Consider the following 13490-nt stretch of genomic DNA (forward strand, 5'->3'; position numbering starts at 1 on the left):
AACCTTTCTTGAGGTTGGTTGATCCTTTGAACAAATCCATCACCCATTGCAGAAACAGCAGGTGTCCACACAATTCTGTTGGCTCATGGAAGTTTTAAGCTTGAGCTCAGATACATTTATGTTGAAAATTCTAGCTGTGAGAGTTTCAGTGAATAAAAGACTTAACTTCTCTGAGCTTCAGATTCACAACCATAGCAGAAAATACCCTGAAAACAGAGAAGTACACTTAAGGCTGTGCATTACCCAAAGAGGGTCAAAATAAGAACCTGATATCACCACCATCATCACCATCATCATCACTATTGTAATTTCTCTTAATATTTAAATCCTTGCCTCTAATCATAAAAGCGATTCCCATTTGACTTTAGTCTTCTGTCTCTCTCTCTCTCTCTCTCTCTCTCTCTCTCTCTCTCTCTCGTGTGTGTGTGTGTGTGTGCGTGCATGTATGTTTGTATGCATCAGGTATTCATTGGGTCACTCTATTTCTCTGAGAAATAAATTTCTAGACCCTTACAGTCTAGAAAATTAATTTCTACTACATAGTTACTATAATGGTAGAAGTATGTTACTTAGCAACTTTCTTTTACTGGGTTTTCAAATCTAATACTTTATTAGTTTTCTTTTAATAAAGTAATACTTTATAAATTTCTATAATAACCCAGAGACTAGGTGGCTCAAAAACAAAACCAAAAGAAATCTATTTTATTACGATTGGGAGGTTGTGTATCCAATGTCATGACACTGGCAAGGTGGTTTCCCTAGACTTGCAGATGGTCATTTTCTCCATGCCTTCATATCATCTTCCTTTTCTAAATGTCTGTGTCCAAATTTTTCCTTGGAAGAACTCACATTTGACAAGACTATATCCTACCATAACAACCTCATTTTGACTCAATTTATTCTTTCAAGTTAAGGCCCTCTATATATCTCCACTTCCTGTAGTCCTTAGTAGTAGAATTTCATCATAGGGTTCAGTAGCAAACATTATCAAACTATGTTCACCATCCTTCATAACTCATATTTCATATTATTTTTCTCACTAATACTTTGGTTTTTTACCTTTCTGCCTCATTCATAATTGTTTTTCCTTGTTTATAATCCTTGACCCTTTTTTAGTTATTAAAATAATTTCTTGAATTTTTAAATGCCAATTAAATGTATATTTACTTGAATGCCAATAGGCCCTCAGTCATATTCCAGGGGATTCGGTATCATTCAGCTTATCAAGATAAAAGTGACATGACAGGGAAAAAACAAATAACCCTAAACATTTTTTTACTTCAGAGGAGTGAGATCTAAGGAATCCATATCTTTGTAAACCCCGAGTATTCATGCAGTATAGCCAGTTAAGAACAAACACACAATGGAAGAATAGTCAATCAATAAATAGTCAAACAAGCTTGTGGTTCTCAATCTCCCTAATGTTGCATCACTTTAATACAGTTGCTTATGCTGTGGTGACCCTGACCATAAATTAATTTTATTTCTAATTTAATCTGTAATTTGGCCACCATAATGAATCATACTGTAAATATCTGATATGCAGGATATCTGATACATGACCCCAAAGGGGTCATAACCCCAGGTTGAGAACCAATGGTAAGCAGGTCAGGAAACCACATCTAGCAACTATAACCTGCACCTTCTAATGGCTCACGGAATGTCCATACTGCTTTCACACTCACAGAATATTCACACAAACTTTGTCTTGACTTTAAGAGCTGCTAATATGGGAATCTTTACTGTGAGACACTGTGTGGGAATTAATACTAGTCTAACAGGCAGCTTCATCTTACACTGAGATTTTCCCATTTCCAGAGCTGTCAAAATTTACTTACTGATGTGCAAAATTTCAGGGAAGTTATGGGCCTAACATTTTGAGGAGACTCAGGAGAGAGGAAGATAAGAATGCCTCTTGTTTAAATGACCAAAAGCAAAAGAAAAATGTGCTCATGGCAGGTCATTGTGTTTCTCGTTTGAAGTGGTTATCTTGTTCACTTTGACAAAACAGCAGGATTAATTTACAAATTCTCTGATTATCCAATTTATGCTAAAATACCTCCATTTTCAGGCAATAAAGTGCTTTTGTCCTTCAGATAAAAATAATCTTATCAATATGCATATACCACTATGGTCTATGTGCAAAAAACTTCTTGTTTCCAAGAGAAAACTTTCCATTATTTTAAAAATAAAATCATGTTGCTGCTTTACACTATAACTCTTTTTCCATTTAAATTCTTTGCATATTTTAAAATTGAATAATAATCGTTAAAAATATGAGTAGTGTATTTGTCAACTTACTGTTATTATGACAAAAACACATGAGATAATCAACTCACAAAAAGGAACTATTTTGGCTCAAGGTTTTGTTAAATGTTTGCTTGGCCTACAGTGTAGCAGTCCATCAGAACAAACATGTATGGCAGAGGAAGACTGATTATCCAGTGGTTTCAGTGAACCAAAGAAAGAAAGAGACTGAGCAAGATTCCTGGCAGTCCTTTCAAAGTCAAAGACATACCATCAATGCCCTTACTTTCTTCCACTGGGCTCTAAATCTTAAAAGTTCCACTTATTCCTAATACCACAACAAGTCACAAGTAAGAATTTATCAGGTGACTTTATTATCATTCATAGAACACTTATGATCCAGACCATATAGATTTGGAGATTTAGCTCAGTGATTAAGAATACTTTTTTCCTTTTTGCTTTTGCAGAGAACCTGGGGCCTATTCCCATCATCCACATGGCAATTTACAACCTTGTGTAACTACACTTCAAGAGTATTGGACACCCTCTTCTGGCCTTCATAAACATGTATGTGGTACACAGAGATATATGTAGGCAAAATATTCATACCCATAAAATAATTAAGTACTAAAAAGTAAAAATTAAGATCTAGACTATAATAGCTATATATATAAAGAGGACTATAAGATAAAAAATACAGACAGGAATGTGGACATATAAAGTAATAGAAATTCTATGACTTTTGTAAGAAAGTATTACTGTTCTGCACTTTCAGTGAGGTTTGGAGGAGTTAACTGGCTTTGTTTTCATTTGTGATAAAGACAAAGGAAAACAGACACAAGTGCACATTTCTAAATGTTTTGTCAGAGCATGAGTTTGGAGGTTATATTCCAGTTCCCAGTGGAAATGTGTTTTCATCACAAACCACCTCACAGTGTGATATAATTTATCATGATTGTCATCTGAGCCTCAAGAGAGACAGAAATAGAATGTTAGGGGCTCTGGGAGTAAGAACTTATGTGCTCAAGTGCACTGTCAAACCTCGGGAAAGTCATGTTCATCATGATGTGAGCAGCTGGCTACTCAATATCACCAGGCAGGATTTGGTTCTAATAGCCAACCTGAACTATTAAGTGGGTTGATATGAGAGCACTTCAATTAATAAATCACCTTTGTAAAAGCCATTTAATTTTGTAAACATTATTTCTTACACTTAGCAACTGTAATATTGGGTGCACTCTGATTTTTTATGTAGACAGAATATTTATAATCATTTTTTCATTGTTTCATTGCCCATCTGTGTTCAAAGTCAGTTACATTGCTGTCTAGGACCAAGCAAGGGTTTATCTCAGATTCTAGGAAAGATGGTATAAAGAAGATAGAGATTCAGTGACATTTCTGAAATAAGCACTACAGAAAGTAGTTTAGGATGCCTTCTGGAACTTTCCAATAGATAGGGACATAGAATGACAGCAGGCAGCAAATGAAAGCAGCGCTTAGCAATTTAGTGATCCTTTTTTTGTGACATACTGTTAGGCAAACACTTTGCCTTTCTTGAAATCAAGATAGCTTGGTTTTATTTTAGCTAATTTTTATCATTAGCACAACTGCACACACAGAACTGTCAGTTAAATTAACTCTTGGCTGAATTCATGTCTACTTTCTTAGCTTATTTCTCTTAAGCACTTTCAGAAATTCCATCTTTCCTTGGAGGTAACTCAGAAACAAAAGTTACAAATGAAACTTTGAAACTTTTCTCTGTGGGATAATGGCCCTGAACCCTATGAAGATTTGTCACTTGTATTGGTTTAATAAAACTCTGGTTGGCCAGTTGCCAGGCATGAAGTATAGGCAGGGCAACAGGAATAGGAGAATTCTGGGAAGAGGAAAGGATTAGTCTGCAGTTATTGCCTAAATTCAGAGGAAGTATGATGAGCATGTCTCAATGATAAAATGTACCAAGCCCATGTGACTAACACAAACAAGAATTATAGGTTAATTTAAGATATAAGAGTTAGCAAGCAATATGTATAAGCTATTGGCTAAGCAGTGATGTAATTAATACAGTTTCTGTGTAATTATTTTGGGTCTGGGTGACCGAGAAATGAATGAGCAGCCTCCATCAACATTTCTCCTTCCCCATCTCACTGTTTTTCACAAAACAAAGGCTCAGTTCTTGATCACTAGTCACCTCATTCCATTAATTATAGGTATAGTTTTTCTGTGTCTCAGCAAATCCTCCCAAATAACCATTCAGAGATTTATTATTAATAATAAATGCTTGTCCAATAGCTCAGGCTGGTTACTAGCTAACTCTTACATTTTAAAATTACACATTTTTCTTATCTACCCTCTGCCATGTGGCTGTATCTTCTTTCAAGATGGTAAGTTTATCTTGCTTTGCTCTGCATCTCTCAAGACTCTTGAGACTCTACCCTTCTTCCTGCCAATGTCCTCTGTCTGGCTGTCCTGTCTTTACCACCTGCCTAGCTACCAGCAAGTCAGCTCTTGTATTTTTTTTTCAGTTCTTGTATTAAATCAACCAGAATGCACCTTATCAAATACATATTTTCACAGGGTACCAAAGATTATTCTATAGCAATTAATTATTTTTAGTTCCCAAGTCAATTTATCCAACTAATATCTTCCAATATATTAGATTTCTCCATTCAAGCCTTGAAAGGACAGCCATCTACCTAAATTGTATATTTGCATTGTCAAATAAAGAAAGAACATAATCCTTCTCAGGAGAGATGAGCATTTTCAATGTTCCCTAACTTTAAAAAGCACTGACTCATTGTTTATCTTATCATTTGATTGGATGTGTGAATGTTTTACTTGTCTATTTCTCAATGACAGCAGCATGAAGCTCTCCTCACACTCTTTGACATTCTATCATTAATCTATTATCCCAATAGGCTACCACCATCATTCAACAAAAAGCAGTTACCCATATGTTACTACAGCATCTAAGGAACTTATCATCATAAACCACACTAAAACATTAATTCTGTCTCAGATATTCAGTTTTGTGACCTGTAAATCCCTCAAGTTCACTACTATTGGTCATCTAAAAAAGAAAACCCAGATGACGTGGGGTAGTGATTGAAGCCCTATGATGTGGCCTATCAAACCTCTACAATCTTATATGTAATCTCATCCTCTAAACTTGGGGTCCAGAATTCATCTGTGCTCACAGTTCCCTGCATTCATTGTGATTTCTTATCCCTTTGGTTATTTTAGTTCTTCCTCTATTTGAGGCTCCTTTTCAACTCTTGTAGAGGTCATTTCTATTTTAGAACACTGTGACATTTCTCCTTTTCCCCAAGAAAGATGCTACACTACCTGTTTACACAGAAACAATGCATACTGAGATAGAGACTATTATATGGTCCATTGTCTTTTGCTTTCATCTCCTCAAGAGCAAGCCGTTGTCTTGTTAACTATTATTTGTCACTGAGTCCTATGTATATACTGTAACACTAGAATGACAGAAAGTTAATCATCAACAAATTAATAAAAATAGATTAAGTCACTTATGACAATAAGTGACAGTGCCTCTATGACTATAGAGACAGTGGATAAAATCATCTAGGATCTTAATATTAAGTCTGTTGCTGTTTCATTAGGAAGGTCTTCAGCAAAGACTTTGGTTGGAGACAAAGATATACTATATCTTTTGGGTGAGTATTTGGTGGTCAGTGTCATTTCCTAACTGAATGATATTGATATGATAACAAGAATTACATACATATTTTTTATCTTTCAGGATTTGGTTGATGAGTGAATTCAAGCATTTTCTTAATATAAATAGAAATGCAATAGCCAATTTCCTAACAGCAACAAAAAAGCTGATATGTGTGGAAATGATAAAAATGCCTTTTCAAAACCACATACAATCAACCCTGAAAATAAGAAGTGGTCTTTAGAGCTGAAGTTGCTAAGAAAAAGGTAAGTCTTATAAATTTGTTATGCTTCGCAATAAAGTAAATATATATTTTCCCTGACAACTGTTATAATACACACTCTGTACTATTAGATGTTTTATGTAAGAATTAAAATATTGATTTATTAAACTTCTTAAAAGCTACTGTATATGATCCTTAACCTTTCTACTTTACCTTTGCAAAGATATAATCCATACTACTCTGGGGCCATTTAATTTTCTTCCCAACCGTTTTAAAGATATCTGTCTTCTTTTGTGTAGATATTCCTCATTTTATGATTTCATGGCAGAATTTGAAGTATGCTGGAGATTTCATTGACTATGGAGCCCACTCCATTCATACCAGAAGCAAAGCATGGTTTTAAAATGTCAAGTGCCCCACAATATCTGCTTCCAATTTACCCTGGAAAAGGGAGGAGAAATGAAAAAAATGCTACAGGTATAGACATTGTGTACATGTCAAAAAGGTAAAGAAAAAAAAGAGATTGACTTTTCTGAAACCAGAATTGCTGAAAGGAAAGACTGAATCATGGTAGTCCATAGAACATTCCATTCTCAGTCCCAAGTTCGTGACATGGAAAAGAAAGCAATGACTGGATTTTTGAACTTATAAACTATAGTGCCTGGAATTTTACTTTAAAACTTTTAATTTTGTATCTTTAGAAATAATCCAACATGTGTCAATATCTTTTTAGAGTCATTTACTTAACATTTTAAGCCACAAATATGATTAAAAGGAAAGCTGATACATGGGATCCCTATGAATCACCATTTAGTTGTAATTCATAATTTAATAATTTCCCCATTTACATTCTAATTGATGAAATTGTTCACACCTAAAAGTGCCACTAGCTGTGAAAGCTAATGGACCACAAAACTAGACAAAGTATAACAGTAAGCAAAATTCATGCATTAATCTATTATTAAAAGGACCTGGTATGACTATCTTTTCTGTAGATTCTGGACACTTTCCATTAATTTTATATGCATTATATTACAAGAAAGATGAGAAAAAACATAATTGTAAGGGTTGGAAAGATGGGTCAGCTGTTAGGAACGCTTGCTGCTCTTCTAGAGGATAAGAGTTTGTTTCCCAACATCCATGGCCTCTGTAAGCAACTATACATATATATGACACATTCTCTCTCACTCACTCACTCTATCTACTTCTCTCACACACACATACATAAATAAAAGTAATTTCAAAAAGAACAGTTTGTAGTGGCATAATTTCAGCAGTGGGAAGCAGAGGTAGGCAGATCTCTGTGAGTTTGAGGCCAACCTAGTATTCAACAGCTAGTTCTAGGACAGGCTCCAAAGCTACATGAAATGCTGTTTTTTTTAAAAAAAAAAAACCTAAATTAATTAATTAATAAGTAAAAGGGGTTTATCAATAGTTAGTCATAGAAAAGAATATGAGTTGGTAAAGCTTATATTTTGAAAAATTCTACTAATAAAAATCAAGATATGAATGTAGTAGATTGATAGTTCTTTAATGATAACATTGTTTTGCAATAGTGTTGAAAATAACAATACTAATATGATCAAAAGAAACTTACCAATTTTTCACATTTCTATTAGTATGTTTAATGCTTACACTTTCACATTAGTGTTTAATACAACACTTTCACAATGTCTTTGGAATCAGTCTTGGTATCCATCAATAGAGAAATGAAAAAAATGGGCTTATGTTCACAATGGATATGTCTGCAGTAATAATGAAGAATGAGGTCACATCATTTGCAGGAGAATGAATACAACTGAAGAATTCATATTAATTGTATTAACATCAGAAAGACAAATACCATACATTTTCATTAGTTTGAAAGCATTAAATTTTATATAGATGCATAAGGTCATACATGTACAGAAAATATCTGTTTAAAACCAAAACTGTCTAACCCCAGTAACACAGACACTGAGAGAAACAATAAACAAATGGGACCTCTTGAAACTGAGAAGTTTCTGTAAAGCAAAAACAATAAGACAAAAAGGCAGCCTACTTAATGGAAAAAGATCTTCACCAACCCCACATCAGACAAAGGACTGATCTCCAAAATATATAAAGAACTCAAGAAATTATACATCAAAATTGTAAATAACCTAATTAAGAATGGGCTACAGAACCAAACAGAGAATTATCAACAGAAGAATCTCAAATGACCAAAAGACACTTAATGAAATAGTCAACATCCTTAGCCATCAGGGAAATGCAAATCAAAACAACTCTGAAATACCACCTTACAGCTGTTAAAATTGCTCAGATCAAAAACACCAGTGATAGCTTATGCTGGAGAGGATGTGGAATAAGGGGTACACTTACCCATTGCTGGTGGTAATGTAAACTTATAGAACCACTTCGGAAATCAACCTACTGTTGTAGGGAGGCCACTTGTTCATTCCTGGCCACCCAGACTCTTGGAATAGTCACAAAGAAACTATATTATTAAAATCACTGCTTGGGCTATCACTTAAGCATATAACTAGCTAGCTCTTACATCTAGAATTAACCCATTTTCATTATTTTATGTTTTACCACAAGGCTCATGACCTACCAGCAAGGTTCCAGTTGCCAGCTTATATCTTTCCCCTCTGGCATCTCCTTGATTCTGCCTTCTTTCTCCCAGCATTCAGTTCAGTTTTCCCCACCAAGGGATATTCTACCCAAAACAGTGTTGTTATTCATTAACCAATAAAAGCAACACACATACAGAAGGACTTGCCACACCATTTAATTAAAACCTTCCTTTTCATTTTGACAGAAAGGGGGCTATGGTGTGGGATTCCACTCTGTATGTTGTGATTACCATTGATAAATAAAGAAACTGCTTTAGGCCTATAGCAGGGCAGAACAGAGCTAGGTGGGGAAACTAAACTGAATGCTGTGAGAAAGAAGGCAAGTCAGTAAGAAGCCATGGAGCCTCTGCTGGAAACAGACACTGAACAGAACCTCACCAGTAAGCCACAGCCATGTGGCAATATACAGATTAATAGAAATTGGTTAGTTTAAGATATAAGAACTAGCTCTCTTCTTGTCCCACCCAGCTTGCATCCAGAACCCTTCTTCCTTCTGTCCCCTTTCCTCTTTGGGCACATAACACCATCCAGCTCAGTCTGTCTGGCGCTGGGGGCAAACCCTCAGGGCAAGTAGGCAGGCGAGACCTCCTTTGTCTCACTGGCCCGCCTGCACCAACCAAGGTAGGCGCTTTGTTTACGAACTACCCAACCTGCACGGAGATCTGATCTCGGCACCAGGAGAGACAGCAGGGCGGTGAGTTTGTGACCAGTGGCGGCGGAAGCAGCCCTGGACAGGGAACTCTGAAGTTCCTCATCCCCTCCCTATACTCCCCGGGCTCCCTGCAGGGGCTCTACCCCCCCATACTGCCTCTCTCTTCTTGTCCCACCCAGCTTGCATCCAGAACCCTTCTTCCTTCTGTCCCCTTTCCTCTTTGGGCACATAACACCATCCAGCTCAGTCTGTCTGGCGCTGGGGGCAAACCCTCAGGGCAAGTAGGCAGGCGAGACCTCCTTTGTCTCACTGGCCCGCCTGCACCAACCAAGGTAGGCGCTTTGTTTACGAACTACCCAACCTGCACGGAGATCTGATCTCGGCACCAGGAGAGACAGCAGGGCGGTGAGTTTGTGACCAGTGGCGGCAGAAGCAGCCCTGGACAGGGAACTCTGAAGTCCCTCATCCCCCTCCCTTTACTCCCCGGGCTCCCTGCAGGGGCTCTACCCCCCCATACTGCCTCCCTCTTCTTGTCCCACCCAGCTTGCATCCAGAACCCTTCTTCCTTCTGTCCCCTTTCCTCTTTGGGCACATAACACCATCCAGCTCAGTCTGTCTGGCGCTGGGGGCAAATCCTCAGGGCAAGTAGGCAGGCGAGACCTCCTTTGTCTCACTGGCCTGCCTGCAACAAGCAAGGAGAGACATCACTATAACACCAGGAGACTAGCACTGCAGAGAGCCATCACTGGGAAGGTACATCAGTAGGCAAGGAGACCTGATCCGGTAAAAGAAGATCCAGAGGGGAGCATTCGGAGAAAGAGATGGGCAGGCGCCAATGCAAGAATTCACCTAACAATCTGAAAAACTATATGAAACCACCAGAACCCAGCGACCTCCCAACAGGTGGACATGAACACCTTAATCATGAAGAAGTAGATAAAATTGACTGTATGAAAGTGATTGACGCCCTTAAACAACATGTAAAAAATGCCCTTATAGAAATGGATGAGAAGTATAACAGAAAGTTTGAAGAATTGAGTAAATCAGTGAATGATACCCTAGGAAACCAAGGAAAAACAATCAAACAGATAATGGAAACAGTGCAAGACTTAAAAACTGAAATGGAGGCAAAGAAGAAAACACAAACAGAAGGTCAGCTGGACAGGGAAAATCTAGGTAAACGAATAGGGACTACAGAAGCAAGCATAACCAACAGAATACAAGAGATAGAAGAAAGAATCTCAGATTCTGAAGATACCATAGAGAAAATAAACACGCTGATCCAAGAAAACAGCAAGGCCAACAAATTCTCATCACAAAACATTCAGGAAATATGGGACACAATAAAAAGACCAAACCTAAGAATAATAGGAATAGAAGAAGGAGAAGAAGCGCAGCTCAACGGTCCAGAAAATATATTTAATAAAATTATAGAAGAAAACTTTCCCAACCTAAAGAAAGATATACCTATGAAGATTCAAGAAGCATACAGAACACCGAATAGGCTGGATCAAAAAAAAACATCCTCTCGCCATATAATAATCAAAACACAAAGCATACAGAATAAAGAAAGAATACTAAGAGCAGCAAAGGAAAAAGGCCAAGTTACTTATAAAGGTAAACCTATCAGACTTACACCTGACTTCTCTATGGAAACCATGAAAGCCAGAAGGTCCTGGATAGATGTACTGCAGAAACTAAGAGACCATGGATGCAAGCCCAGACTACTATACCCAGCCAAGCTTTCGTTCACTATAAATGGAGAAAACAAAATTTTCCAGGATAAAAACAAATTTAAACAATACGTAGCCACAAATCCAGCCTTACAGAAAGTAATAGAAGGAAAATCACTAACCAAGGAGTCCAACAATGACCACAATATCTCAGACAACTAGAGACCCTTCACCAGCGCAACACAAAGAAGGGGAACACACAAAATTTCCAACTTAAAAAATGACCGGAGTTAACAACCACTGGTCATTAATATCACTTAATGTCAATGGACTCAACTCTCCTATAAAAAGGCACAGACTAAGAGATTGGATACGAAAACAGGATCCAACATTCTGCTGTTTACAAGAAACACACCTCAACCACAAAGACAGGCATCTACTCAGAATAAAGGGTTGGGATAAGGCTTATCAAGTAAATGGACCTAAGAAACAAGCAGGGGTGGCCATACTAATTTCTAACAAAGTTGACTTCAAACTTAAATCAATCAGGAGAGATGGAGAGGGACATTTTCTACTCATAACAGGAACAATTCATCAGGATGAAGTCTCAATCCTGAATATCTATGCCCCTAATATAAAAGCACCCACGTACGTAAAAGAAACATTGTTAAAACTCAAGGCAGCCATCAAACCGCACACATTAATAGTAGGAGACTTTAATACTCCTCTCTCACCAATGGACAGGTCAAGTAGACAGAAACCTAACAGAGAAATAAGAGAATTAATGGAGGTAATGAATCAAATGGACTTAACAGACATCTATAGAATATTCCACCCAAATAGGAAAGAATATACCTTCTTCTCTGCAGCTCATGGAACCTTCTCAAAAATCGACCACATACTCGGTAACAAAGCAAACATCCACAGTTACAAAAAAATATTAATAACCACCTGTATCTTATCAGATCACCATGGATTAAAGCTAGAATTCTGCAACAATGCTACCCCCAGAAAGCCTACAAACTCATGGAAACTGAATAGTCAACTACTGAACCATTCCTGGATTAAGGAAGAAATAAAGAAAGAAATTAAACTCTTCCTTGAAGACAATGAAAATAAAGAAACAACATACTCAAACCTATGGGACACTATGAAAGCAGTTCTGAGAGGAAAGTTCATAGCACTAACTGCCCACTTAAAGAAAACAGAGAAAGCACACATTGGAGACTTAACAGCCCACCTGAAAGCTCTAGAAAAAAAAGAAGCAGACTCACCTAGAAGGGGTAGAAGACTGGAAATAATCAAACTGAGGGCTGAAATCAACAAAATAGAGACACAGAAAACAATTGAAAGAATCAATGAATCAAAAAGCTGGTTCCTGGAGAAAATCAACAAGATTGATAAACCCCTATCCAAACTAATCAAACGGCAGAGAGAGAATTTGCAAATTAATAAGATCAGAAATGAAAAGGGAGACATAACCACAGACACAGAGGAAATTCAGAGAATCATTAGATCTTACTACAAAGGCCTGTATGCCACAAAACTGGAAAATGTAAAAGAAATGGACGCTTTTTTAGATAAATACCATTTACCAAAGTTAAACCAGGACCAGGTGAACAACCTAAATAGACCGGTTAGTCGTGAAGAATTAGAAGCTGTTATCAAAAACCTCCCTTCCAAAAAAAGTCCAGGACCAGATGGTTTCAATGCAGAATTCTACCAGAACTTCCAAGAAGACCTAATACCTATTCTCCTTAATGTATTTCACAATATAGAAACAGAAGAGTCATTGCCAAATTCCTTTTATGAAGCTACAGTAACTCTGATACCAAAACCACACAAAGACACAACCAAGAAAGAGAATTACAGGCCAATCTCACTCATGAACATCGACGCAAAAATCCTCAACAAAATTCTGGCAAACCGAATCCAAGAACACATTAGAAAAATTATCCATTATGATCAAGTAGGCTTCATACCAGAGATGCAGGGCTGGTTTAACATACGCAAATCTATCAATGTAATCCATCATATAAATAAACTGAAAGAAAAAAACCATATGATCGTTTCATTAGATGCTGAAAAAGCATTTGACAAAATTCAACACCCCTTTATGATAAAAGTCTTGGAGAGATTAGGGATACAAGGGTCATACCTAAATATAATTAAAGCTATATACAGCAAGCCGACAGCTAATATCAAATTAAATGGAGAGAAACTTAAAGCCATCCCACTAAAATCAGGAACACGCCAAGGCTGTCCACTCTCTCCATACCTCTTCAATATAGTTCTCGAAGTTTTAGCAATAGCAATAAGACAACATAAGGGGATAAAGGGGATTCAAATTGGAAAGGAAGAAGTTAAACTTGCATTATTTGCAGATGATATGATA

The sequence above is a fragment of the Chionomys nivalis genome, chromosome 20, assembly GCF_950005125.1.
Source record: "Chionomys nivalis chromosome 20, mChiNiv1.1, whole genome shotgun sequence".
In the NCBI taxonomy this organism is placed as follows: domain Eukaryota; kingdom Metazoa; phylum Chordata; class Mammalia; order Rodentia; family Cricetidae; genus Chionomys; species Chionomys nivalis.